This window comes from Serinus canaria, chromosome 1 (genome assembly GCF_022539315.1).
Source record: "Serinus canaria isolate serCan28SL12 chromosome 1, serCan2020, whole genome shotgun sequence".
In the NCBI taxonomy this organism is placed as follows: domain Eukaryota; kingdom Metazoa; phylum Chordata; class Aves; order Passeriformes; family Fringillidae; genus Serinus; species Serinus canaria.
This window is the reverse complement of record NC_066313.1, coordinates 46,864,222-46,883,762: the sequence shown is the minus strand read 5'-3', so window position 1 is coordinate 46,883,762 and position 19,541 is coordinate 46,864,222. Positions and strand designations below refer to the sequence as shown.

Here is a 19,541-nt window from a genome sequence, read left to right as displayed (position 1 = left end):
GTTGACAGAAGTAACCTAGAGGATTCAGCTGAACTTAAAAGAGGAGTAGCGAGCGCTTTCCCGGCAGCCAGGCACGGCCTTTGCCTCGCCTTTAGCACACTGGTAACGAACAGAGTGTGCTCGAAGCTGAAGAGGGTAGGTAATGTGATTATCAGTGCTGCTTACTAAGCAGAACAACCCCCTGTATCTCACTGCAGAGACCAGTGTTGGGTGGGAGATACTCCAAAGCCTTCCCAGCTCTTCCAGAGCAGCTTGGTTTTCTCATGCGGCACACTCGGAAGGTGCCTGTAATTCAGCTGAGCCAGCACATGGATATTGGGAGCAAAGCCTTTGCTTGTGTCTGCTATAAAACTGTTCTGAAACAGTGGAAGTGTTCTTGGGTGAAGAGGACTGCCATAGGGAGATTAATTGCCCTTTTTAAGGAAGAGCTGCTGAGGGTTGTTGCTGGAAAGGACCTCCCTGTTCTGCAGCTGTGCTCCCCTGCAAGCTCCAGTGGTTAAATAATCCTCTTGGTCAACACAGCGTCCTCACCCATAGGTCAGACTTGGCCACGCCAAGATTACTTGGTCAGAGGTCAGTTACTGCTGACACTTCAGCTTGAACCTGCCTCCCCTTGATCTTTAGAAGTGGGTGCTTGCTGTAGAAGAGGGATAATGAGCAGTGAAATTGCAACTGTTTAGGTGGTGGTTCCCTACAGGGGAGCTGACAGCCTTGACATCACTATCAAAAAGCATCTCCTCGGGCTTTAACCTTCACGTAAATGCTTGTTGCAGAGGTCAAGAAAAGGCTTTTCCTTTTCTAAACAACAACAAAATATTGATTGGTCTGGAGAGAACTTGAATGTTAATATGTGGGAGTTATGATACCTTGAATGCCAAATGAAGCCAGACTGATGTTTATGGTTGTTTATCTCGAATTGGTACTGAAAGGAGCTGCAGTTGCAGCTGCCTAGATATGCTAGATATGCTCTGTAATTTTAAGCTGGTTTAACTAAATGTATGGACAGTGTTCATCCCTCCTGCCGAGCTTCAGTGGTCACACCAGCTCTAGCAAAAAGCTGAGCTTATTTAACAAAATGTTTCTGTCCAGGCAAACGGGCCCCTGGAAACCTGAACTAAGGGGTGTGAAGTGGCTGATTTCTGCAGCTTAATTAGGGCACTGCTGACACAGCCTCTTTACAGCTGCTTTTATCCCTGTAACCAGCCCATCCTGGAAAGAAAAGGCTGAGTAACAGCTGGGTCTAGGCTTGCTGGAAAGTGGGAAGATGGATTTGAGTGACTCCTCCAGAAGAGGAGCCAGGTGGACTGCAGCCACAGCATTAGGTTCTCTGGATGGGGGACAAGCCGAGCTTGGAAAAAACCTCTCCTAATTCTTGCTAGCCTAAGGGTTAGACCTGCTGGTTAGAATACACATTCCCATTCTGCCTTCCCAGCTATGCCTGACAGGAGATTAAAGGAATAAAGGCAATGTGCTGCGTTGGGTTATAATGAGTTATTCAATACAGAGTCTGTAATGGAGACATGGCAAAATACAAAGATAGTGTTTAATACAGGAGACAATTAATTTTCACCATTTCCAGGCTGTGCCAGTGACAGCTGACCAGCTACAGGCTTTTAGGACTCAAATGTACCAATCATTTTATTAATAACAGTAAAATGCCAAATATTTTCAAGCATTTCTCCATTATATTCTTTAGCTTACGAGTCTGTACTTGTCTGCAGATCACATCTTTTTGGGGCACTTTAGCAGAAAATAACTGTGACATTTTCCTTTGGCAGGCTGCAAGAGACATTATTTTAGCACCTGAAATACATTCAGAGACATTTTACAAACATGCTGAGTCCAATGGAGTGCCTAAATGTGGGTGTGTATCGATAAACTTTTCCCCAGACTTAGCTACTGGATTGCACTCTACATCTGAAAACCACTTTGAGGTGGTCTTAATTTAGCCTAGTATAGATCCACTTTAACACCAGCCTTTATTTCAAAACAATGTACTTGCAGGCAAGCAGTCAGAGTGTATTCTAATGTTTAAATAAGAAAAAGCAGGAAAAGTAAATCCCTGATTTTTTTATCATTTTGCTGAAGTTGTATTGTATTTTTATTTTGTAAATGTTTTGTGTGCCCTGGCTTTTCTTTTGACAGTACTTCAAGCTGAAAAACAAAGATGGATTTTTTTTTTCCCCAGTGAATTTATTATGAAGAATGAAGGTCAGATTCCTCTTACGGCTGCTTTGTGCTGTTGAAAAATACAGTGTGGCTTCTGCTTCAAGAGCACCTAATTTTGAAATCCATCTTGCTGTAGCAATTGCTATTAGAGGTGACCCACAAGAGAGACGAGCCTTCCCTTTTGCCACTCTGTGATGGAATAAAAGACTTGAGTGATAAATTAGCTTAGTCTACCTGTTTGCCACATCAGAAGCTCCTTCTCTGCAGCAGGAGTGCTCGAGATCAAGCTAGGCAGCAAGAGGCAGAGCAGCATGGAGCAAGGAGGACAGACAGGCAAATGTGGGGGTTTTTTTTAACTACACCTTTTAAAATTTTGCCTCTATTGTTAAAAAGTGTTTGACTTAATTGACGGTCATTTGGCACAGAGGAAGTTTATCCACGTGCTTCCAGCAGCCTTTCACCTATTAAGGCAGCAAAAGCTCAATTCATGTATTTCTGACCTCCCAAAAGTTCCTCAGTAAAAACAGGAAGGACCAAGCACTACGGCTTGAATGCCTGGAAAGGACCCATCTCCCTGCACATCTTACAGCAGCAAGAGGTCACCATGTAAATGCTTTTTCCAAGAAGCCATTCAAAAAATCAGGCTTATGGAGGGGAAACTGAGGATGCATGCTGCTGTGTTTGACAGGGGCATTTGTTACCAAGGATAAAAACAGTTTTGGAGAAATGTCTGGGATGACATTCCTGACCCCTCCTGCTCCTTCCCAAACTGAGATGTAGGAAAACAATGAAAATAATATCTTTATGAGAAGAAGTCTCCTTGCCAATATGCTGGGGTTGAACATGCTCTTCCTCATCCCATCCCGGGGGAAAAATGTGCATCCCCTGAACACTCTCCAGCAGCGCTACAGGTGGCGTGGGGGGCATCGATGGCAACTGGGGGGTCAGTCCCAGCAGCCACCTTCTTGCTGCCAGTTCACTCCTGGTGTTGGGGAGACGGAGTGTGAAATCTGGGAAGAGCATCAGGTCACGCCAGGGCTGGGTGCCTCATGCTTGGCTTTGAAACAAAGACGCAGAGGGAGCACGGGGCGGTGGGCTGCAAGTAGGGATAGCGGGAACCAGCCCTCTGAAAACTCAGCCACCCAGCTGAAAGTGAAATCAGGGTGCTCTTTAAAACAACTCTCAAATTCGTGTGGTGGTGATTCCTAGAAGAGAGAACTTTCTTGCAAGACGTGCACTGGTAAATGACTGAAGAACAGTGACTCATGTTTTATTATCAGACTTGACTGCAGCGGCACTTTGCTCGCTTCAGATTTGTTGACACACATTTGTCCTGACGCCTGCCAATAAGGAAGATGCTGTGAAGCTGTGCTGTAATGTAAAACTGGTACGGGAAAATGCAGGTGAGGGCTGATCACAGCCTGAGCCCCTCGGCACCGGAGCAGCTTTCGGGAAGAGAGGGATTGGTTTTGCAATACCGGACACTGATGGAAAGTGCTGGTGGGTTTCTGCTCCAGGGCGTTGAGAGGCTCAGCGCCCACGTGGGTCGTCGGGGCGTTTCACAGGGCTAATCCTGAGACTGATGTCTGGTCCCAGAGTCACACCCCGGAATGTTTAAGTGGCTCCCAGTGGGAGGCTGACGGTGAACGAGACCCCACCTTGCTCCAGCCCTGCTGTATCTGAGTCTCCTTCCAACGCTGTTTCCTTTGAGGTGGAAGAAGGAAGCGATCTATTTTTGGGGAGCATTCGCACCAGATGTTCGGTGATGGCAACACTGTCTCTATCACTGCATGCTCTGCTTCCGCACAGGAGCCCCCGGGCTCTGCCTGCCTGCCTGCCTCTGCCACCGGTGACCCTGTCCCTTCCTCCTGCCCTGCCTGACCTCCACTGCTGGCAGCCCTGCTCCAGGAGGGACGGAGTGAGTTCACCTCCCCCAGCTGCTGGGAGTTGGATCTGTATCCTCCAGGTAGGACAGGAGCATTTTCCTGCTGCCCCACCACCCCCAGGCAAAGGATGCCAGTCCCGTGGGGCCGGGGGTGCTCAGGGACACCCCCAATACCGGGAGCCGCCCTTGTCTTCCACACACCCCCGGTGCAGAGGGGTAAACCATAATGTTGCTGCTGTCACAGGGTGCAACATTCTCAGGACGTGCTGCTGCCTGGGATCCATGTCCCTGCTCTGCTGGCCTTGACACTCGTCTTTGAGTCCCCTGTTCCTTCTGACGTGGGTTTTTCTTTCCATCTGAATCATTCAGTATGACTTTGGAGCACAATGGAGCTGTGATTTTTTTCGAAGCCACCAGCCTGCAGGAAACAGAAGGTCTCTGAATAAAAGGGAGGCTCTTGTTACAGCTTCCCTCTTATTTACTGTTCCCAGTAGCAGAGAAGTAAAAAGACAATGAATGAAATGGAGGATTAATCACGCGTAGCACTGAAATATAAACAAGGAGACAGAGCGTTCCAGAGCACTGCTCCGAGCAGTGGCTCGTGCCCACAGCGTGCAGAAATCTCTCATCACTGAGACCTCCTGGATTTCACGAAAAAGCCCAAAAGGCCAGAGAAGGCTCCACAGGTGGTTTTTCAAAGGTAAACTTGCAAACTGGGTATTCTTTATGGACTTTTCTCTATTCAGTGCTCTCAAAACTTGAGTTCAAGTTGATAACCCCTGTGCCTAGTCACTGGTCCATGACTTTTGCAGAGGCAACTCCCTATTTTCCTATTTTTCTGCATAAAAGTTAGGACGACTCCTTTGTCCCGCAGAAGACTTTTACAAATGCTTCAGGGGGAACCTAGTGTGCTGCACAGTGTGTAGCTCTGCTCCTAAAAGGGGTGTGTGGTCATTAGCCTTGCTCCCTTTTCCGTTGATTTGGATGCCAAACACCAAAGGATTATTAATCCTGTTCCTTATTTATTTTTTTAATCAGAGATTTACCTGTATTTGATTTCCAGCTATAGATTTTGAGTGTTCACACCAGCCTTTGCAAAGGTGTTGAGCTCCTCAAGTTAATTAGTTATAAATTAACCTTGGGAGGTTGTTTGTGTGAAGCAAATTACGTGCATGTGCTTTGTGGAGGTTTTTAGTGAAGCAAAACGGAGGAAAGAAAGGTGGAAAGGGGGATGCATGACACAATTCAAATTGCCTGAAATGCCTGTAATAAACAGTTGTTTTGTGCATCTGAATATCTGCATCTGTCAGGTAAGTACTGTTGATATTTTTGGCATTGGGATGATGCATTTAATGTCAGGGTTGAGGCAGAGTGCGTAATTGTAAAACTGATGGGGAAGCTGCTCCCCATCCTTATTCAAAAGCTCCAACAAACCTCTTAACTGTTCATTTTACAGTTCTCTTTAGAAAACATACAAGAAAAACCTCGGGAAAGTTTATTTGGGCCACCTGCAATAATAAAATTGAAGTGACCCAAGCCTGAAAATCACACCATGTATCTCCATGTGAGTATAAAAGCTGGAGTATGGGATATATTTAAGCTAAAAACCAAAACCAACCCATGCTGCTTAACTAATCCTTGCTGTAACCTTCTGCCCAGACTTTGCCTGGGACTGGGAGCCTGGGGCAGGCACTGGGCAGGCAGGAGCCCTGCCAAAGACTCCTCCTGGCCTTGTCTCCCTGCCCTCCTGGGGGCTTTCCAGCTTGCACTTTGTTTCACTTTCTCTTTCTGCTGTGCAGGGCTGTGCTGGAAGGGTTGCAACATCCTCTCTCAATTATTTACACTATTTGCATGGAAATCATAACAAAATATTTTTCCTTTTAATATTAAGAATAATTTTTTAAATACTACTAAAGCCAAGCTGGTGCTGCACTAAACTAGTTGGTGATACTCTTTTAAATGCCCTTTCTAAAGACTTTTTAAGAGGGGAATTGCATTAACCTCTCAGCTGCAGCTTCCCTGTTTACACACAGCAAAAGGCACTGCCAGCCTGAAACTGCTGGTCAGGAGCAGAAGGGTGACCCCTGCAGCTCCCACCACCCTGATGCCCTGCAGCCTCCAGCTGACTTGATTTGCCAGTTGCTCCCTGGTGGGGAAGAGCTGCCTGCAGTCTTTGGTCATGGCATGAGTGCTTCCCAGACAGTTGCTTCTTTGCTTGCCTTTGGTTGTACCTGTTTTAGGGTAATTAATAACAGAGAGCTCCTGAGCAACTCAAATTTAGACACTCTTTGGAAATCCAGATAAAAAAAAATCTGGGAAGAGTTTGTGGTTTTTTTCCTTCTACAGCAGAGGTGAGAGGATCTTAAGTCAGGATGGGGGTTTGCCGCTGTGCCTTTCTTGGTCCCTGCTCTGGTTGCAGCCTCCAGGTTTGGCAGCTCTACCGCTTCCCTAGGAAGCCTGTCCCAATGCTTGACAAAATGCTAATAAATGTTTTGCTGCATTTGTTTTCTCGCTCCCCACAACTTTCAAGTTTCAGCACACTACCAGCAGAAATGTGATGAATCTTCATAAGAAGATTTCCAAAATTTACAGGGCTTTGCTGGCTTTTGGTCTTGGTTTTGACTACTCCAGCAAGTCACTTGGAATTTTATAAAATTGTCATCTACAACAGATTGAAAGAAATAGGTTATATATTGTCACAAGGTCTGAGGGTCTGTCCCTGCCAGGGTTCTCACAGGCTTTAGTCTCTCTGCCAAGGCTTCTGGGTGCAGGACCCGTGACCAGGACCCTTAAACCTCAACCCTCAAAGTTAAGGAGAATTTCTAAAAGGGAAGGTGTGTGCTCCATGTCTCACCCAGCCAGGGTGAGAGGGAGCACAGGGAGGGGGGTGCAGGTCCTGCTCCCTGACCCAGAACCCTGTGCCTCACTCCTTTTGTGTCCCCCGGGGTGCTGCAAGTAATAGGAGCTGCACGAGGTGGTGACAAGTCCCCAGCATTCCGGGTATTTGATCCGAGGAAATCACCAGTCAGCCAGGAAATGTCAAGATTACGTCACATGCGTAATCTTTTAAAGCCCTGAAAAGGAGCTTGTTAAAATCTGTGTCTCTGCAGCGTGATCCCAGTTCCTTTCATTTTTGCTTTGCTCTTCCACTTTACAGGAACAGGCAGGCAAATCCCCCTCCCAGATTTCATTTTACTTCTCCCTCCCTTGGACTTGCAGCACTGTTGTTTGCCATGGCCTTGCCACTTGCTGGGGCTGGAGGAGCAGGTCCCCACTTTGCTGGGCCCCCAAAGGGAAGGTGTTGTGATGCCCAGGACCAGTGGGGATACAGCTATAGCCCAGCTTGTCTGCACTGGGAAAGAAGGGAGAGGACGTGGGAGTGGAGCTGCCACCCCTTCCCCTGGTGCTTGCTCACGTTCCAGGTGGGCGCCCTGGGCAGCCCAACAGCTCTGCAGGGAGGTGCCAAAACTTCCCAGAGCAAAACTGCACCTCGTTATTCCACTGATCCTGCAAAACTATTACGGAGCATCCAGCAGAGTATGTGACACACACATGTTTAATTCCTTTTACAGTTTCTGTTTTGATATATGCTCGATGTGTTTTTGTAAAACAAAGATTTATTGGAACCTGGAATTTTATGACTTTAAGGTTTGCTTGAGTCCAGATTGTGAGTTTCTCCTTTTAGAAGAGGAGGGGAAGGTTTAAAAGAGCCCATCTGCCTGTGGCACTTATGAAACCCTAGGCCAAGGATGACACCTTTTCCCTTAACTTCTACTATAATGTCAAACAAAAATTTACCATCAAATATTATGCCTTCCATATGCAATGCCCTGCTGTAGATTTAGATCACAGCAATCGTGTTGGGCTTCTCTCTTTCAAGTTTTTATCTGTGCCATAAGGAAGTCAGGACTCAGTGTAGGGTCCAAAGAGGAACAGCAAGGCAGGAAAAACCCAAACCATACATAATTAATGACAATGTGCCTTCACTTGATTTTTCTTGTACAACACAGCAATGCCCTTGCTGCCTGCAAGGCTGAGGAAGGCAGTGTATTTTTAAAACACAGTGCCAGTGTCAGACAGCTCCAAGTGCTCTGGTGGGAAACAACCAGCATCCAAGGAAGCAGAGCCTGAGTCCAGCTCTCCGGTTACCACGACATAAGTAAACAAACAAGTTTATCACAAGTAATGAGGGCATTGTGCCAGTTTCAGTTAAAATAATGAAATAAATAAAAAAGAAATCAACCCCAAACCAACAAATCATTACAGCATGAGGATAGTCCTGAATGAAATTGATTGTTCGTGCCAACACCAGAAATATATCTTGTCATAAACTCGGGCCTCCACATCTGCTCCAGCACCAGTGGATTCTTTACAAACAGCCTCTTTAATTTTATCTAACAGCCTGTTAGCAGACATGGAGTCCAAAAATACATCTCCTTTTCTTCCTCGCACTATCCTGAGCTTGGCAGGGCACCAAACATGAGGTTCAGCTCGTAATTCAAAAAAAGCCCTTCTTTAAGCATTGACTGAGCTTGATTTAATAAAAATCCTGTCCAGCTTCCTCCAGGCAGCCCTAATGGGATGCAGAGCCTGGTGCTTCACAGGGGCTGCTCCAGACCTGCTGTGTGTTGGCCAGTGAGATTTTTTTGTGGTGAAACAATATTGCTCTGCGGTGGAGTTGGGGAACAGGCTGGTGTTCTCCAGAATGTCTCCCCCGAGGGGTGCATGGCTTCACTTTCAGCCATGCCACCCTCTGAAAATGGAAGTGAGCAGGCAGCACCATAAAAACAGAGCAGGGCCACGGCACGGGGTGTCCTGGTGCCCCTGGTAGCCCCAGGGATGCTCCAGTGCTGCTGGTACCCAGCCCCCTCCCACTGGCCCTGCCTTCCCCAGGGGTAGGAGAGAAAAGCATTAAAGACCCTAAAGTGACTTCCAATCCCCAGGTTCTCCTGGGGGGAGATCTATCCATCGTGTCCCCAGTGTGGCACTGCCAAACACTTGTAGGTGCTCCTGGAGGAAAGATTGGGCATTCACTGAAATAGAGGGGGTGTTGCACTGGGGCTGGTTCCCAGAGGGTAGCCCTGACACCAGAAGCAAGACAACCACCTTCACACTTCCTAACACTGGTGTTCCCAAGCACAACAGTGATTTTCTGGCTGCTGATTGTCTGGGAAAGCTGGAAGGGACACTGGCTGACTTTTAATGCCAGGACAAGAGTGGCTGACGTCACCTTAGAAGATGAAACACATTCCTGCTGTGAGGACTGCACCAAATTACAGACCCAGAATTCCCAAGAAATTAGTGTGAGAAACACCATACAACACCACATTCACTGCAACACAGGAACTCATTAGCTGGATAGTTGAAAATGTTAATAATTATCCCATTTGACAAACCAAGGTATGTATTTTAAGACTCAAAGTTTGCTGTGCTAAAGAAATTTTAATGGCCTGCCATGTCATGATGTCCAGGGGAAAAGGATGTTTTGTAGTTTCTCCTCATGGCTCAGTTGTTTATTTAAATTACTTGGAAACTAAACCAGCAACAAACATAACCACTGCTGTTGTGAGGTGTGGTTAACAATAAGTAGATTTTATTTAGCATTACATCAAAGGATGAAATAGAGTGAAATAAAGGAAAGGGAAGTTTCTTGAGTGGTCAGTGAGCCAGATCCCAATGCCAAGACATGGAGGAGGATCAACAGAAATCCTGCAGAGCCCATCCCATCACTCGGTCATGATGACAGAGGCAAATAAATGAGCAGCACAGATGTCAACAAAAGAGAACTACTACATGTAGCAAAGGATGCTGCAGGTCTGTAGTGTTGGAGGGGCTCTGTTGGCTGGTGTGGGGGATGCTGGTGGCACCCTGGGGCTTTTCATCACCTCCTGGAGGGATTTTCTGACCGGTCCTTGTGGTTGTGCCAGGGAGGCTTGAGAGCCTTGTGCTGCTCGGCTGCCAATTCTCAGCAGCACCCCACCCAACAATAGGGAGGCCTCCAGGATTTGCTGGGGGGCTTGTGGTCCCTCCAGTCAGGTGCCAAATTTCACTTTACAAAGAGCACAAGCATTCATCCAGTGGTACCTAACTGATCTGAGCATGGCTGATGCCTTTCAGCTGAATTTCAGCTGCATATTAAAGAGAAACAGATAGAAGGCAGACAATTGAACAGGAAAAGTGGGTTTAGCTGCCCAGCTGTGAGCTGCAGTGCCCTAATCCTTCCCCTTATGTGCTACAACAGGGTGTAATTCAATCCTAAATTACTGAAAATCTTGATGTTTTGTAAATCACACATCAGAAGGTATTTTATTTACACAAGCATCTACTCATTAGCAGTATCAAAATACTGGCAATACTGTGCATGCTCTGCAGGAGTTCTTGTCAGCGCTACATTTCACAGCTCAGATAGCCCCAGCTGAGAGGTACACATAGGTCTTCCTGGCATCTCCTTTTTTGTCTAGTCCTATGACTGGTGGGGTCAAATGGAAAAGCCACGTCTGAGTGAAGAGGTCTAGAGGGATATGGTGGGCAGGGGAGCAGGACATGGGCAAGCACAGGCACCTCTACTCAAGTGGTGGCTCTGCCATCTTTAGAGACTTCCCAAAGCCGGCTTGATGGATCTCTGGGAAACGCAAGCCCTCTCCAAAGTCCCTTGCTTACTGTCCCTGCAGCTTGCAGGTAGTGACAGTCGTGCTCCAGGCATTCTGTGCACGTTGCTCCTAAAAGCTTCTAAAATCTTTCTTCCAGTGAAGGCTGGAGGAGCTGATGCTGCAGTAGGAAGGAGGAGAAGTAGGAGGCTTGAAAAGGTCACACCAAGGCTGCAATTTCCAAATAAGTGTGAAGGAACTGGATGCCTTAACACCCTCCAATTTAAACACTCGGTCATGGCTGTTAATGGAGTGCGCCGTAAATCTGCATTTTCTTTACCTATTCAAGGAGAATTAGAGGGAGAGACCTCTTAATGTTAAGCAGGAGAAAACTTTTTGACTGTGAAGGCTGTTCTTCCACACAGGAAGGTTGCTGGCAGAAAATGACAGCTTGTGGACAAACAAAGTCAGAGTGGCTGCAACAGCAAGAGTGGAGGAAGGGAAATGCAGCCTCAGATGAAAATGAGACTGTAAATAGAGAAATAACCAGTCTGAGGTGTCCATATGTTTCATGGACTCACTTCCCTCCTTTTCTAGCATTTTGCTGAGCACTATAGCAATATTCAAGCCATTATTACATTAAGAAGTCTTTCAGCTTTTCTGCCTGAAAAAATAGTCATCACTTGTAAATTGAAGGCATCACTCTCTTATCTGGTCTGCAGCCAGAAGGGCTGGAAGCAATAGAAGAAGTGTGAACTTTCTCCTTCATCTCAGAGAACATTAACTTCAAAGCCAAGCCATAAACTTTCAGATGTAATGACTATTTGTCCAAAAGAGAAACACATCAGCTTGATCAATGAGTGAAAGGTATGAAACACAGAGGTTACATTTGCTAAACACTTGGGAAAAATGTGTGGTTAGGCTTGGGTGGAGAGGGGAGTTACTACTGAGTTATTAGGGCAGGCAGGCCCAAGGGGCAGTGTGAGGATGGTTGTGGGTGGTTGTAGGTCCAGCACTGAGTGGTGTCTGTCCCAGGGGAGGCTGGGCTGCCCTGTCAGAGTGTGCTCCAGCGCGCCCTTGAGCGCAGGCCTTCACCACCGAGTGGGGACCTTGTCTCTGTGTTGGCAGCCACACTACTCTGCTTTTCCAATAAACCATGGGAGAAAACATCCCTCCTTTCAGCTGCTCAAACAAAACATTCAGGACCACCAGCACTTCCTCCTGTGTCCTTGCTCCAGCTGTGTGAAGGCTGACTGGGAAAAAACCCCTTGTGGGTGCACTGCCTTGTCCCCTGAGCATCGCTGAGCTCCACGGCGCAGGGTCCAGCAGCGCTAACACAGCCAGGCAGGCATGCTCAGAGATTTCAGACACCTTTGGTAAGGCTCCCCACATCCTTCTTCCTATTTTTTAAACATGCTTTCCATTTTTCTGATGAAAGCTCCATGGAAATAGAGAGCAACAATGTCTTTTTGTTTCCATGGCTTTAGAGGGACAAAAAGATTTATATTATGTGACTTTTTTCTGAGGATAACCATTGCCCTTCCTGATAACATCCCTTCTCCCCTCACCCATTAGGGCTTCCAGGAGGAGTCTGGACCCCATCCTCTCCCTGGGCAGTGGGTGTGTGATCCTTGTGCATGGTACAGGTGCTCAGAGAGGACATTTTGTAGTCTTAACTCTTTGGTGAAAGTGTTTTTAGAAGGAGTAATTGGGAGGACTTGCTGCTGGGCACTGGCTTCTGCTTGCCAGGGCTCCAGGGCTGGGGAATGAGGTCCAGACCTCTGTGATTCCTGTCTGAGGATGGAGAGGAGGAAGTGCTGGAGTATGAAGAGGGATTTTGAAAGGTCTGTAACATCTTCTGCCAACATCTTTTTTGGATCAGCCCTGCATGAACAAGTGAGAGCCCGGAAGAGCCGTGTCATCCTTGAGGACATCTGGGCTTTCTGGGGGGCAGCTCCATTTGGGATGGGAGGCAGAGGGTTGCTGCCACTGCTGGGAGGAAAAAGAGATGGGGTTGCTGGCTCCACAGGCTTCCACAGCATCCTGCTTTCTCCCTGTGCTGTGCTTGCCTGTCTCCTAAATCCCTGGGAGGCTAAAATGCCTCTATAGGAAACCAGAGAGCAAACCTGATCCCTTCTTGCTCACAGGAATTTGTGTCCCCAAATTCCTGTTGGAGTGAATGGAGCTGGTGGAGTCTACTCAGGCTCCTCACCATACAGGTGGTGTTGGGAGGAGATGGTGACTCAGCTCTTGACCTGCCCCTAGACGTGCCCTGGCCTCCAGAAGGTGAGTATCTTCTCCAGGCTGTCCCCTCTACCCTCCTGAATTCCAAATTCCATGCTTGCTCCCAGCATCCTGGGGAGCAAGCCATGGGGATGGCCATGAAATGCTGGAGCTGGGGGTGTTGGTGGGGGTTGAGATGATGTTCTGGAAATGTAAAGAACAACTGCATGCTGAATCCATCTGGTCACCCTCCTCCTTATGGGATATCACCTGCCCCACCTTGGTCCCAGTGGAGACTCCAGAGACAAGGGCAGGTAATACTGGGTAGAGGTGGGGCAAGAGGAGCAACAGGAGGGCAGTTAAGTAATTTGTTTTAAGGGGCAGCTGGATTTACCCAGGTAAAACCAGTGCAATGCCAGCAGGCTCCACATTCAGCAGATCCCCAAAGGTATTGGTGAAGCAGTGCTCAGCCTCCCTTGCAACACCTCTGCTTGAGGGAGGCAGCTGGATGCTGGGCTCCTTTTCCAGTGTGGAGCTGTACCTGTGTTTTGTAGGTGTGTTGTGTATTTAGGTCTGGTCTCTGCCACGGGATCCACTGTAGCAATCCCTTTTATGTGCCTGGAGTCCCATTTTCTATCCCCACTGAATCGTGTCATGGGCTTCAAAGCACATGGGGAGCAGTGACCTGTTTTATTGCATGGTCATAAAGCAATGGCCCTTCTCTGCTCCTGAATATGAATAATAGACAGTGTGTATGAATAATAAATAGTAGTGATATTGTTTTATTTTTACATGGATCCCTGCCAGAGGCTCTTTTTGAGTATGAGACTTGAGATTTAGTCTGAGAAAAAGGAAGCAGAAAACAAGAATCCTGACAGTTTTCTACCTGGCTGTGCAGCTGTGCTGAGAGAGGTGCCCTGCAGATCAAAGGGAACCCGCTCCCGTTCTCCCCAGGTGCTGCAGTGCTTCCCCTATTAGAGCAGATACTGGTTATCAGGCAGCAGTGCTATGAACAGCACAAATGTGCACTTTGCTCTCCAGAGGCTATGGCAGCCAGGAGGATGCCAGATTAGATTTAGGAAAGCACATATGGATGTATTGCCTTCTTCAGCCTTGCACCATTCCTTAAAATCCTCCGTTGCTCTGGAGGAAGACAGAAAGCACGGCTGTGGACAATCACAGCTGTAGAAGCATAATTGCAATTGCTGTCTCCGAGCTGCTTAGTGCTTCTGATAATCCTTGAGACCTGCAGTGAGTCACTACACGATGAAGGGAGAGCATTTTGGGGCAGGGATACAGCACAGGAACAACTCCATAGAAGTATTAAAAAAAACTACTTCCAGTTTACATTTCACTGAGGGGAAAGGTGCTCTGCGGCAGCACCAGCACAAGTTCAGACTGAAGCCCAGACTTCCCACTTTGGGATTCCAGGTGTTTGGAGAGTGTCTCTGACACCAAATCCTATACCCTATCTTCCCCTGAAGGCTGAGATGCCACCATAGCTCATCTCTCAACCAGTTAATGGCCAGAACTACAGCTCCAGTCCACTGACAGCGAATCCCACCAGTTCAGCTCATGTGTTCACAGGGTGTTTAGCTTCTGGGGAGGTAAACAGGAAGGTGACAGGAGTGATGTCTCATTTCAGTGTTGGGATCTCCTCCTTTCTTTCAGTGCTTCAGCAAAACCTCCCTCTAAGCCCCATACACTGCGTAACAGATGGCACATCTGTTTCTATTTCCAGGGTGATCTCACTAATCACTTTTTAAGAATCCAGCATCCAGGGTTAATCAACACGAGCTGAATTACAGCAAAGGTTCCTACAGCAATGGAAAAATCCTGTGCAACTCCCTTCCCTCAAGTTATCCTCTTGGATAGTGAGGTTTATCTTCTGCCTGAATTCTGCCTAAATCCTCATGATCCCTGCAAAGCCAAGGCCTCTTTCCAAAAAGCTTCTGCCTCTCGGGGCCTTTGTCTATTTGACAAGGCAGATCTTCCAATAGTTGATTTTCTGTTTGGCAATCAAACTAAAGGCTAAAAAATCATGATACAGGTCAACCCCAAACCCATCACGGGAATGGAAAGGGAGAGTCCCAAGGAAACTTTGTCCTCAGCCACAAGGTCTATGAAGAGAAGCAATCACCCACTGCAATCCACTGCCTACAACACAGCCTCAGAGCACACAGGATGCAAGTTCAAATCCCTTATGTTTCTCATATGGAAAATATTTTAAAAAAGCTTTCCTGGAAGCAATATCACACCCAGTGTGCCAGGCAGCACCGGAGGCACATGGAGATGGAGCACAAAGAGGCAGGAGACTGGCTGTGCCTTGCTGTGCCTACACTGCTCAGCACAAAGGCCAGGGCAGAGTGGCACCCCTGGAACTGCAGGCACTGTGCCTAGAGCTTGCTTCCCAAGGAGAACACTCACCTTGGCAACTGCTCCTTGGAATGATCCACACCAAAGGCTCAGAGTTAGCAGAGAGCCCAGCAGACAATGAGCACAAACCCAGGGCTGGAGTCCATCTCTTCTTTGCTGGAGATGTAGCTATGCCTGTCAGATGTGCCTACAAGGTCAGACACAGCTCCCCAGCTGACTCTGGGTCCTCATCCTTGACTGCTCCCGTGGTGTTGGTCAGCACATGCCTATGCTATCCTCTGGACCAGGACAAGCAGCTCCCTCCAGCCACCAGGCAGTGCTGCTCTGGGCATGGATACCCCTGGGACAACTTGCAAAAGCCTCATGAATGAGCTCTGTCTCATTTCCCTCAGTATGTTCCTCCAGCGTGGTCCCACCAGCCTTTCCATCCTCCAGCTATTCTGAATGCTCTCATACCTCAATCCAGGCCATGCTACACACCCTATGGAATTCAGTACTGGTGACCTATAGCATCATCTTCCTGGGCATTTTATGCTGGAATAAAAAACCACCAAACTTACAAATACTTTGGTTTGCTCTTAGGTCCATAGACCCAACACACAGGGCCAAGCTAAGCTGGAGTCAAGTGCCATGCTGTGCTGTCAAAATCAGCCTCCTTTTTGTTGGCTGGCTCTCAGCAGCCAATGCTACTCTGAAACAACTTTCTTGTCCACTACCTACCAGATCCCAGGCCTGCTCTCTGGGGCAGGCAGTTTAGTCCTGCTGGTATTCCTGCTCTATCTGGTCCAATAAACAGTGTAAATAATTCTACCCTGAGGAAGAGGATTAGGAGAGCCCCATTGCAGGCTGTCCTGTGGTTTGGCCACACTCTGAAGACACAGCATGTTGGGTAAATCCTTGCTCCAGCTGAGGTTTCCTTTTGAGATCAGCTTCAAAAAAAATAAAAGTAAAAAGAACCTCAAACCAACAAAGCAAGCCATTTTTATGTTTCTAATTTTTGGTGCTAATTCTGATGAATGATTGCACACCAATTGGCAGATAGGTTCAGTCAGCCAGAAACTGTGCTTTTCAGTGAGTAAGCTGTTCTTCAGACATCATCGGCTCTACTCGTACCCCCTTCCCACTGCCACAGGAGAGGGAAGGGGTACTGCAGGTACTGCTTCATGTATGGTCCTTGCTGCCCTGGCTCTGATGTAGCCACCAGATGGTCTCACCCTCTGCCTGCTCTTCTGCTTGGAGACATTAAGGACCTTCAGCAGTTACCATCTCTCACTCTGGGCAGCTTCTTCCTCAGCTGCACCTCTCGCACTGCTGTCAGAATGGCCATGGTGAGTCTGTCATGACTTGCTCACTTAATTTCCATACTGAGCATTTTTAGCTACCATAAGTGGCATTCTGTGTCCTCCTTTCAGGACACACATCTTTATGAGCCCATCAGGTTATGCCATCTGCTGTCTGTTAGAATGTAAACACCTTCTTAGGGACAGGTGCATGCACAACAATGGTGATGTTTGTTACCAGGACATGGCAGTGAGCCCTGATTTTTTGCCACCTCCATCACCGTATGCACCAGCATCTCCCAGAGCCCACTGGAGCCATGACAGGCTGGTGGCTGGGGAGCTTGTAGGGTGGGCACAGCCAGTGGGGGTGACAGCCACGTGTTTGTAGGGATGCTTCTTTTAAAGCTGATTTATTTTAGCAGGACTTTTACAGAGTGTAGCTGGCCAGCAGACATGGCAGTGTCCAGGCTCTGGTGACAGACTCACAAGAAAACTCTGGGGCTGGCAACAGGCTCCTGGAACTCTTTGGGGACCACCTAGTTAACCCTGCTTTGGCTGACCTTGCTCAAGTAGAGGACTTGGCCTAAGTGATCTCCAGAGGTGCCTTTCAACCTCAGCCTTTTAGTGAGACTTATTTAAACCTCTTTCATAAAGCACAGATTGGATATTCAGGTGTATCTATTCAAGTATTCCATAAATTCTTGACTCAATACAGGAAATTTGGCTTTCAAGTCCAACAGCACATTGAACCTTTACCAGGCTGTAAGGCCAGAGTTTCATAAGAGTTTTAACAACCTAACAAACCAGGGAAGTACAAAACATGCCATGCAAGTCAGATGTTTCTATGCAACAACCATATGATCCAAAGTTTCTCAAACAAAACCATTTGCTGTCAAGACAGAGTGGAGCCAAATCAGTGTGATTCAAGGTTTTAGAGTCAATTTTGTAAAATGTCAGAAGGAGTTACTTAGTGCCACCCAGTGTTGGCAGCTAGAAAAAGGAAGGTTAAATATGGTTACAACTGGGTGTAGTCCAGTGAAACAGGAAAAAAAAAAAACCAACCCAGCTCTTGCTTTTTCTATTAGGGGTGAGTAATGTCACAGAAGCTGAATAGCACCAGCATTCAGGGATAGGTGTCCCAGAGCTGGAATGAAGTTTAGACATCTTGTTTAAAAAACCCCAAAACCTCTACTTTTTATATTCACTTTTCAAAGCAGGTAATCAGTTTGAGATGCAGATGGTCTCTTGTCACAAGACTCACTACCCAAGTCTGACATCTGTCTAGTGAGAAAGTTGCACTGACTTTTCTGGTCAGATGTTCAGGAATTTAGATGAGACACAACAATATAAAATATGTCTCTTTCCTAGAATAAATAGAGTACAGTTAAAAACGACTCTTTTCCCCCTTCCCTGCCTTTGTCTCAGGTGCTGCATATGACTTGTCTTTCCCTTGAAGCCTTTAAAATTTCACAGGATCTCATGTATATCAGGCATAGAAATACTCTCCCAGTTATCATCTTGGGATGGCTGAAGAATTGCATGTCTGCTTTTGCCCTTCCATGGACTGAAGAAAATCACAGAATAGTTTGGTTTGGGAGGAGCTTTAAAGACCATCCAGTTCCAACTCTCCTGCCATGAGCAGGGACACCTTCCACTAGACCAGATTGCTCCAAGCCCCATCCAACTTGGAACACTTCCATATAAAGTTAGAGTGTCATGGTCCCATTTAACAGATGTGGAAAGTGAGATGTGAGCAGGCATTCCCATCCTCATCACAGCCCCATCCCAGGAGAGCTGGGCCTGGCCAGGATAGGATGGAGGAGATATGGAGCCAAGAACCCAAGTGGGAAAGAGAGGAAGGGGAAAGCAAGGCCCAAAGATGCCCCAAAAACACCAGTTGCTGGCAGGGTGAGGGCATCCCAGGGTTGTGGCTTCACCTGTAGTGGCACAGAAACCCTCCTACCATTTTGGGCTTATTCACTCTGCCCTGAAGTATTGTTGCTGCCCAGAGGGAAAATTAAAACAACAGAGGGTGAGTTGTTCTCTGCTGGTTCTTTATTTCATCCCTAGAAAAGGAGGGCCAAGGGAAGACTGACACAGGAGTTTATCTCAGATTGATGCAACAAAAAAGCAACAGTGAAGTGAAGCGTGGCTGCCCTCTGAAAGAACCTCACTTCCATGAGCTGCCACAGTGGTGATCCATGCTTGTGGGTGAAAGGACAGGCATTTTTACTTTTTTCTCCTACCCATGGAGCCATCTATCTCCCAGTCAAACAGCCTATCCCTTGGATTTGTGCTTGCTGACAACAAGTCTCCTTTCTCACTTAACTTTCACTGACCACTGGGAAACAGGCCAGCAGTATGGCCACAGGTCACAAGCCAAAAACTCCTCTTCTGGGGCCAGCACACTTGGGGTGTTTTTTTTCTTTTCTCACCAGTCCCATGAGGCTCCTGGAGGACCTGGGCGCTGGCCTCTGCTGGCTTTTGTTGGAAGACCTCCACAATCACTAATTACTTCTGCATTTCTCACCAGGGCCCTACATATCCTAAGGGCTCTCCATGCTCTCCACAGCTATGAGAATCTCAGTCTTCCTCCCACGGAGCTCACAGTTTAAAACCCAAGGTGGGAAATCACTAATTCCTGTGATGGCTGTTCAGCCTTTGCCTCAGGAATTCATCAAAAAGAGAATTTTCTCCAAGAGGGCCACAGGACACAGTGTGCACACAAAAAGTTGGTAGAGGAAGGAGACCAGACAAATACATCATTCTTGGGGGGGGAAAAAAAAAAAAAGAAAGAAAAAGAGTGTGTGTGCCTTCAGTTAGGAAGGTTTACAAAGTAGCTTCACAATGAGAAACAGTGCCTCCTCCAGAGGTTTTACAGTCCCAGCGATCAGAATGAAATAGCAGGAAGGGGAAAGGCAGAAGCAGGAGACCTGTGATTCCCTGCCTTACACGGAGCAACTGTGCTCAGTTTGCAGGTCCAAGGCATTTTTAAGCCTATAAATAAACTGGGGACGTTAA

General features: G+C 47.3%; 1 long non-coding RNA gene across 1 annotated transcript; it reads left to right on the top strand.

Annotated features, from left to right (window-relative positions):
- The first annotated feature begins 5,266 nt into the window (after positions 1 to 5,266).
- Positions 5,267 to 16,578, top strand: LOC127059284 (uncharacterized). The gene is made up of 3 exons (XR_007776938.1): positions 5,267 to 5,364; positions 5,511 to 12,927; positions 14,606 to 16,578. It is a non-coding gene; the product is annotated as an uncharacterized LOC127059284 (long non-coding RNA).
- Positions 16,579 to 19,541: the final 2,963 nt, after the last annotated feature.